This window comes from Opisthorchis viverrini (genome assembly GCF_000715545.1).
Source record: "Opisthorchis viverrini unplaced genomic scaffold opera_v5_328, whole genome shotgun sequence".
NCBI lineage: Eukaryota > Metazoa > Platyhelminthes > Trematoda > Opisthorchiida > Opisthorchiidae > Opisthorchis > Opisthorchis viverrini.
The window spans coordinates 393,750-403,454 of NW_008751981.1; positions in this window are offsets into that span (position 1 = coordinate 393,750).

The following is a 9,705-nucleotide window of genomic DNA, read 5'->3' on the forward strand; positions in this document are numbered from 1 at the left end:
CTCTAATTTCATTCCGTGGCTAATCCGCGACGAAAAATCAAGCAGATTTGTACAATAAACATCCAGCTGAAGGTTATGTCATTCGACCGTGGGCAGCCGCTTGACATCAGGGGTAACTTCAGTACAATGCCATCGAGCTTCTGCTGATTTCTCCATTTCAATCTCCAGTTGACCGTCCCGTCCGACACTTGTGTATTGGCATGTGCGTCTGTATATGTGAGCGTGTGCAGCTGACCCAGTTTACCCATGCGCGTTCGTAGCCCGTTTGCTGAGCCTGCCTTTTCTCATGAGTTCCGCGTGATCACAGCGCCGAAGAAGACTGTCGTCGGAAGGGACGACAGCGACCCACACGACTGAGCCAACATTCGGCCCGCTGTTGTTTGGTTTGCGGACTTGGATCAGTGACTGGCTTGTGAACTTGTAGACTCTACGAACGTGAGCAATTGGGGTTTGTTGTACACATTTGCTTGCCCTTGTTTGGAATTTCGAACCCGATTCTTTCTTTTGGTATTCGGGATTGTCAAACCTACGCGTCGCTCAAAGTTCCGGAACTAAGGGAACCGCAGCAGTCATCATCTACGATTCAGGAAGTGTTGCTTGCCTCCTCGCGCGACTAACTTCTATGAGAAAGGCGCTTGTGATTAGCTTGCAGTTGAGCTGTTCGCAACCGCTTTATCGCCGTTCGACGTGACATTGTCATCCGGTCGTGTACAGGTGGAACGATAAGTGGTCACCCCAGTGGTGATGCTAATGCCGCAAGGGGGAGACTCATTGCTCGCGTGTCCCGTGTGAAGTTGAGAAAACCGCAGCAGGTTCTATGAGGAACAAGCAAATCACATGAATTCTCACGCATGGGTGGTAACATCTAAGGGACGTCTCTCCTGATGCGAAGCAGTTTTTTTGGATTCCTTGCTCGGAATGAGACTATACTTTGTCAGAATTGTAAAATTCGTTCCTTTTTTTCATCGGAAGTAAGGCAATCATCCATTCCAGTATCGGTTTGTAAATAGCATCTGGGGATATCACTCTCCGTCGCTGTCTTACGCAAAATTCCTTCGGTAGATGGGTTGTTTCTGAACATTTAGAAAGCATGTGATTCGATCTTTGCTAGATTATAATATCTTTCGGAAACGTTGTCAGCATTACTGTTCCTGACAAAGCAATCATTCAGCATGTTTCTTTTAAGTCCTTTTCATAAAGGAAACTGCTCACAAGGTTGCTGAAAACTCTTCGTCCTCTTAGTGATAGCTACTGAAATCCGCAATAAGTAGAGTCAAAATTGAAGAGCGTGCGATTTTATCTGGCGCAGTGCGAACGAACTCCAAAGATTGTGGAACACGGGATTTTTCACGCGTTTACACACGGCATGGCTAATTAAATGCCGTTTGCTAACGGTAGGCGGGAATGAGAGTTAGAAGGTGGCAGCTGATTGGCTCTTGAAGTAATTCCATGAGTGGATGTTGACAATTTTACTCACATGTGTTTCATTTTGATTTTGAAGGGAGACTCACCTGGAACCCAACTGAATCACTCGTTTATACTGTTCAGGCTGTCAAAGAGTTTTCAGCGACCTTGTGTTTAGTGTGTTACACGTATGGCAATACTTCGAATATCGTGCCAACTGAAACATAAGGCGGCCTGGTGCAGCACATTCGGTTGCTTGAAAACATCATAAACGAGAGATTCAACTGGGCTCCAAGGGAATCTTCTGTCGAAACCAAATTGATATGTGAACGAGTGTACTTGTCAAAATCTGTCCAATTTGGTTTCAAGTAGATCTTGGGGAGTATGCCTACCTGACGAGCTCAACGAAAGACGAAAAGGGGTCTTGGGCTGTCGAAAAGATTTCAGCAACTCTGTGAGTCTATACGTCTATACGTCTATACCTTCACACTTACTTCGCATTCAGAATCAAACTCGACGAATATATTGATGAATGTCCTCAGGAATGGATTAGATTTCCGGTTGTGTGACTTTTGGTGCGCACTCGACATTGAACCTCAGCTACAAGCGACTCGATATGCGATGGTCAGCGATTTTCGCACAGATCTATATCTGCCCTGTGATTTAATATAGATACTTTGGGTTAGCTCAACTTGGCTAATAAAACCTGGAAAATTAAGAATTTGTGATTGAACCATTTCTCCAAGTTTAGCGTTGAATGAGTTGTGTCGTTATGCTCCGTACTTTGTGTGTGGATGCACGGCCATTTGCGTCACTTGACCTAGCTTTCATATCACCTGAACGAAGGACGACGGATTAGCCACAACCAGGTTTCTCAAGCCTAGATAGCAACAGTCGAACTGCAAAGGTCGGCTTCGAACGACAGAACCTCCGATCAGCAAAGTCACACGGTAATCACTGAGTCATCTGGAGCTGCCTAACCATTTATTAACTAGCAATCATCATTAGGCCAGGTTGTAACATCTAGGCCGAGGTCTTGCTGCGAATAAAAACAAACTCATGTGGTGAATAATTCTCCAAGAAGACTGATAATTTTATCTTGTTGCATTTTCATGGGAAAGTCAACTACCTAGCAGGTACATAGTTCCAGCTTGCTGAACTTGATGGGTCGTCGGATGTTAGATCGTTCCAAAACATGGTCATGTATGTAAACCAAACCAAAGGTTTTCTGCCGCTTGCTCAGCACTATGCCAGTATTCCTCAATCAATCAATCAATCAATCAATCGTTCAATCAATCAATCAATCGTTCAATCAATCAATCAATCGTTCAATCAATCAATCAATCGTTCAATCAATCAATCAATCGTTCAATCAATCAATCAATCGTTCAATCAATCAATCAATCGTTCAATCAATCAATCAATCGTTCAATCAATCAATCAATCGTTCAATCAATCAATCAATCGTTCAATCAATCAATCAATCGTTCAATCAATCAATCAATCGTTCAATCAATCAATCAATCGTTCAATCAATCAATCAATCGTTCAATCAATCAATCAATCGTTCAATCAATCAATCAATCGTTCAATCAATCAATCAATCGTTCAATCAATCAATCAATCGTTCAATCAATCAATCAATCGTTCAATCAATCAATCAATCGTTCAATCAATCAATCAATCGTTCAATCAATCAATCAATCGTTCAATCAATCAATCAATCGTTCAATCAATCAATCAATCGATCGATCGATCAATCAATCAATCATTTCTTCGATCTCTCGGGATGATATTCCACTAAAATCTATCTGACACAGAGCAGGACATTTTATACAATTTTGTGATTAATACTTCAGTTTCGAAGACGTTTTTTAAGCGGACATTGGATAATCGGATGGAAACAGTTGTCTTGAGGATCCGTCAGTGACAGAAGTTTGATTTGCAAAAGACTGAAGGGTTCCTAAAGCTCAGAACGATCAAGTAAGCCGTTGCATGTAGGAGTTATCTAAGATGAAGGGTTATCGAAAAACGAACCCGGACATGGTGAGCGACTAATGCGTCTTATGGTTTAGGCAGACATGCTCAGAGAGAAACTAATTAAGAAAAATTTGCGGAGGAAAGGTGTGTGCGATAAGACAAAGTGATTACAGGTAACCCTGCTGAATGTTTCTGTCTGTGGCTGAAGGCAGTTTACACTGGAAAAAAACAAGAAGCACTACAAAACGGTTCTATCTTTATTGAAGATCATCTACAATGTGCATCCCAAGAAACTCCAGTAGGAAGTTTTGAAATCGTGACCTCCCGACTAGCCGTTTTCGTACAGATAACAGTTCAGCTATGAACGTGATTCTCACTCAGCAGAATATAGCGCCGCGCCTCGCTTATTCAGGGAGACTAGGTCACGTGGTCACATACTGATTGCCTTTGCTTTAATGTTTCTTCAGCCTAGCCGGAAGTCCAAGTATCAAGTTCAATTATTCAGCCTTAACGTGACTGATACCAGCCAATGTCCGACCGCCAGTGTACGAAACCTAATTAAACATGTGAAATATAAAGTTGAATGAATGACTGTTTGGGCATAGCGTGCATTCGCACTTGTCTTGTCCGGCTGAGTCTGAAGGACCGAGGGCGACTCGGTTCACCCGAAAACAATAAAATATAATCAAACTATAAGCCCTTTTCAAGTTCAGTTCGAGTCAGTTTTCGAATTCGGTACGCTGAAGACTCACAACATGGAGCCGTATGCTTGCCGGATAGCCCTAAGTAATCGAACTGATGGATGCGTCATTTCTGTTTTATTTAGCTTCATACTACTGATCAGCCAGATTGGCTACAATCAGTAGCTTGCACATAAGGTCACCGACCATAGGAATCTGCTTTTAAACATTTCGTGACAATCAAGAGGACATTATCAGTGCGCGGTCGGGCGTTCACATGGCTTTCCAAAAGAGTATTTAACATCTCTCGATGTGACTGGCTGATCCAGAGATCACTTTGTAGTGATTTTATTGGTCTGGTTTCAATTCGTGTTCCTGTTAGTTCCACAAAGAAAAACGGCTCTACAAACATCTCGCTCACCTAGCCACCATTGTTTCGGTCCATTGCCATTCGGTACTTTCGCTCTCAAACATTGGTGCTGTAAGTTTCCGCATACAGAATCACCGTGCTTTTTTTTACAGGTTGCGACATAAAATCCCAGTAGAACGTCACAACTGTTTAGCGTAAGGTTGACAAGTTTGCCCATGGGATTCATCGGAGAATCATTTGCCGCTGGTCTCCGCGTTTTTCTACTCGGTTGGGCTCACATAATTTTGCATGCATCCACTTTCTGTTTGACAGTTTGAAGGATAACACTTGTTCTGGCAATACGTGAACGATGGTCACTAATACGTGGGCTAGGTTCGCGTTTGATTCTACTGCTAACTCTTTTTGATCTGAGCGATATTCACGTAAAGTTTGAGCAATTTAAATAATGCACTAGTCGGTGAAAAGTTCAGACTACAAGTTAACGAGCAATTTTTCTCTGTTCTTCTGTTTAGTACAGAACGACGGATCAGAAATTTAAAACGAAGCGATCGATACAAGTCAATCGAGGATGAAGCGGAGTCTGCTAGTAGATCTGTGAAAATTGTTTAGGTCACGATCGATCGGCCCGAGTGGCCAGCGGTCACGTGACCAGACCATAGAGCAGACCGATATGCGTACGAATGCATTTTAAGTGCACAGACTTGAGTTGCATGAGTGAATCGCGATTGTCCCAAATGGGGCCAGATATTGGTACTGAAAGGGATAAATATAAACGGTGATAGAATTGATCACTTGGCTCGTCTGAAACAGGCCGATTGACCGATCACTACGCTAGTAGCAGACCTCAATGCGGTTTTCAGCCAGAAGGGGTTCTGCCTTTTCGTGGGTGTCATGGGTTCTGCTATACTGTAGCGGGTGGAAGATTGAAGCTCTACACTTTCAGTGTGGATCGGTAGGATATTTTTGAGATGAAGAGGCTTCATCTGAGTAGTCGTGAAACACACTTTGAGTTAAGCTTCTTGTAAGGTTTTCTGAAGTGTATGATATAAACGCCGAGTCAAGTGATTTGCGGCGGGATCTCATTTGGAAGGTAAACTGATAAAGCTCGATTTCTTCCGGGCGTGGTCGGTTTGATTTTCATAGTTGTAGCAGCCGTGTTTTGAGGAAACCTGTCGAATGGTCACTTTTTGCGAAGCTTGCCAGGCAGGCGAGCAGATTTGTTGCCTTGTCAGGACCACCTGAAACTAACTGTTCACTCTTCGGTGAGATTGTATTGTTCAAGTCGATTATATTTAAGCCACTGAGCAACTACTTAGAAAGTGTGATAACCTTGACACTCGGCGCTACAAGGCAAACAAATAAATACTGTGAATAGTCGCGTCGGATCCAGTAAAGCTGTTTGTCAACCAACTTATGGACTATTAAGTACCGGCGACTCAAAAACAGTTGGAAACCCAATGAAGAAATCAAGAGAACGCAATTCGCCTGAAGCCACGTCAGCGAAAGCCCCGTGTGACGCACGGGTGAAAGGAAGAAGGCCTTCGCTGAGGAGTTATTTTTAGAAAATGCTAAGTGAAAAGTTACAGACAATTGGACAGGAGATTAAAACTCTAATATGCGTCTTGTTTACAAAAACTGAATACCCATCTTCTTCTTGAATGCGTCTTCCTGAACTTTCCTGGATATTCATGGACTGTTGCTCAAATGCAAGCAAATGCGACTCCACAAGTTCCGTAGTAGATATCACTTTTAAAGAGACGTGGAAGGGATTTACGAGAAAACATACTACTCGCATGCCCCCCATTAGTAGTATCAACCGTTACACTGGTAGGTCAAAGTCAGACCTCTTCAGCCATTGCCAGCCGACAGCCAAAACATGCTAGCCTGCCGAAACGTGTTCTGCGTGGATGTAAAATTTTGCATTCAAGTTGGAATTAGGAGTTTCCAAACCGATGTATATAAACAGGTGTAGTGAACTCCCAAAATTTTGCCGAAGAGATTACTGTTAATAGAGAGATGAGAAGTTTAGAAATTCCTCGGGAAGTACACCCATTTTCAAGTCAATTTGGTCTTCACGAAAGACTCAAGTGAATCGCTCGAAGAGTTTTCAGCGACCTTGTGAGTACTCTCCCTTAGAAATTCCTCTTTTGGACAGAGAGGATTTCGATAAATGCACCACTCATTTGCAATTTAATTTGGTTTTCACGAGGAACTCGACTGAATCTCTTGTTTATGATATTCTACAACTGAATGTGCTGCACGCAGGTTGCCTCATGATTCAGTTGGCACGATATTCGAGATATCGCAGTATATTTTCATGAAGGAAACTACTGACAAGTTTGCTGAAAATTCTTCGAAAGTCCAAGACCGGTTGCTTAGAATCTTCATAAAAGGGTGATTAAGCTGGGTTCCAGGTGAGTCTCTCATATAAACCAAATTTGTTTGCAAATGAGTGTATTTGGCTAAGTTCGTGCAATTTGGTTTCAAGTAGAACATACGGTTTACGGAAACCCGGGGACTGCGCCTACCTGGTGAGCCCCAAGAAGGGCGAGACTGGTTGTGTGCTGTCGATCAATTTTCAGCAACCTTGTGAGTAGTTTCCTTTATGAAGTCGGTAAATGTTGTGTTGAGCCGAATGTAAACTACATAAATTCATTTGAGATTCGCGCATACTAATTTTGTGCACATTTGTGTGGGTTTTGACAAATTGATTCGTTCAACCGTTATACATTTAGTGCAATTATGAGCGTTATTGGTTAGGAAGACAGAAGCGGCCGCGAGAGCGAAGTTGATAGAGCATCGTTCATAAAGGCTAGAAAACTGACTAGTGTGAGAGTCCTGTACACACAAGCACAACTGATTTACAAATAGATGTGAACATCCACCGGCAGAAATCTTGCGTTTTATGAGGCTGCTTCAATTTGAGAATGCCGTGGGGAAAGTGGATAGTGGCGTATTCTGAAGTTGACGAAGAGTGCACATTTCTGTGGCCCCTTCCGGGGTGTGACATTGTCTAGAGGTCTTTTGAAGAGATAACCTCACAGCGTCTGCATAGCCTATACGAGCATATCAGAGCAAGCCTGATATATTCTCTGTGTTTCTCTGTTTCTCCTTGTATCGCTTCATGAGGTTTCATGATTTTTGGGTTGCTTTTGAAAAGGTCATAGGTTCATACGTCTGTTGATTGTTGTACTTTGAACCGTCCTCGGGTACAAAGACATCGTTTTATGACTTTAGTGGAGTTCTAGGTTATTTAATGTAAAAGACAGGTACGTGTTTCACGATTTTCACACGTCTTGTTTATCCTCCGAACTAATCAGTAACAAGCAGGATTTCAAACTAGGGGAGGTCTTTGGGTTTTCATCTCTAAACAAAGGCTGTGACAGAAAATTTCTGTTTCTTAGTTTAATAAGCCCCATGTCAAAGCACTGTCATATATGAACCGGTGTTTACTAAGGCTATTTTTGTAATTTAACTGCACCATCTTATATAAACGTGAAATTGTTGCATTTCGCAACGTTCCCTGCTGTGTCCGCTTGAAAAAACCCAGGACCTGCTGGAGACATGCTCAACAGATAGACAGACTGTCCAAGACTGAAGGCATATCTGTCACCAACCTGCCTACACATGTTTTGTTTCATAAACAGATGGATCATTGTCTGCGTCATCATGGTGCGGCGAAATTTAAACTGATGAACGAAAGCTGTCAAAGCTATTTGCACGCCTGATCACAGTTGATCACAGCCGTGCATTAGGACTTTAACATCAAAGCTTTCATGATCACTTTTCAATTTCCTGTGTATTGCTGATCGATGATTTCAATCGATCGATCCAAGTTGTGACACATTTGAATTGTACTCCACGGGCGAAACTGAGTGAACGTAGTTCACTTTTGCGCCTCGCGAAATCTTCATATGCCAGAACAGCTCTTGTGCAACAGATCTGTTGCAAGTTCACAAATGAAGAAAGCAACATATTTTCCCGTTGCTCAGTTTTCCGAAACCACTGTGGCCAGCCGTATACTATCAAAGTGTTAGAATTATGTTCATAATCACACCACTTTCTCGTTTGAACGGCCGTCCTCCTGTTCTAGCGTAATTATTCCGCTGATTCCACACCAAAGGGAAGCAGTGGGCTCGAGTTTCGCTCTTACTAGAGCTTATTAGTGGTGCATATTTGAATCCTGAACATCTGACATGCAAGGCGAGCGTGGAACAATTACTCCACGAACGCATGTTGGACGCATTTGAATTCTCACGTATGAACAGGCGAAGATGTTCAGGTGTCGTAAACCGTTTTCACGATGGCATAGGTGTCTAAACCACAGGCGGATCGCGCCCGTGCTCACGCTACCTGGTAATGATGGGGATATCTTCAGTGTTCTTCACTGAGGCACTCTCTTGAAAGCCTCTCAGCGAGTATACATGGTGTTTCGTTTAGTAGTGGTTGAACTGGTCGGCAAAGCATCTTTGTTGAAAAGTGACGTGGTGCTCTCGACGGTGATGATGATGATGATGAACGGGGATAAAACGTTTCCTAATATGATGCCCGTACAAGTAATGTTTGATCACAAGAGAGAGGGTCATACACAAAAAAATACGGATAACATTGCTTTTTGACTGCTTTAAGTTTCAGGAAACCATTAGAAGAAATTCACGAAGTTCAACTTCGCAAATCAGTCATAAGAACAGTCGAGTGAACGGCCGAGAATACGTTTGAAGAACTGAAGCGTCTTGAGTTGCTAGCGTCTTAGGAAGGCCAGTAGGAATAGCTACAAACAGATTGAAGATAGTCGAGGGTCTTGGGTTGGGGTTGTTAGCGAAGGCCAGTAGGAATAGCTACAAACGGATTGAAGATAGTCGAGGGTCTTGGGTTGGACGGAGGGGGCGGGTTGTGGTTAAAACCGTCAATCCTGTAACAGGCAGGATAAGGATCACCCGAAACTGCATCTCTTGTGATAACACGAAGACATGGTAGAGAAATTCATTGACTGAGACTATTCTTATCACATGTTTGCCTTCAAAACCGGAGTCCTCTGAAGCTCGTTGGGAAAGCTTAGTTTAGTGAAGCTACCTTAGTGTACTTTATGGGAATACGGCATGTGAGCACATATCCAACTTGTGCTTTAGTCGTGTCAAGCAGAAGTGCGTTATTAGATCTCTAGCTCTTGTGCAAAACGCACAATATTAAATGATGTAACTGTGGATACTACTGTTGAGGCATGTGAGTAGTATGTGATTTCTCGTAACTCCGCATCGCGTCTAATGGAAG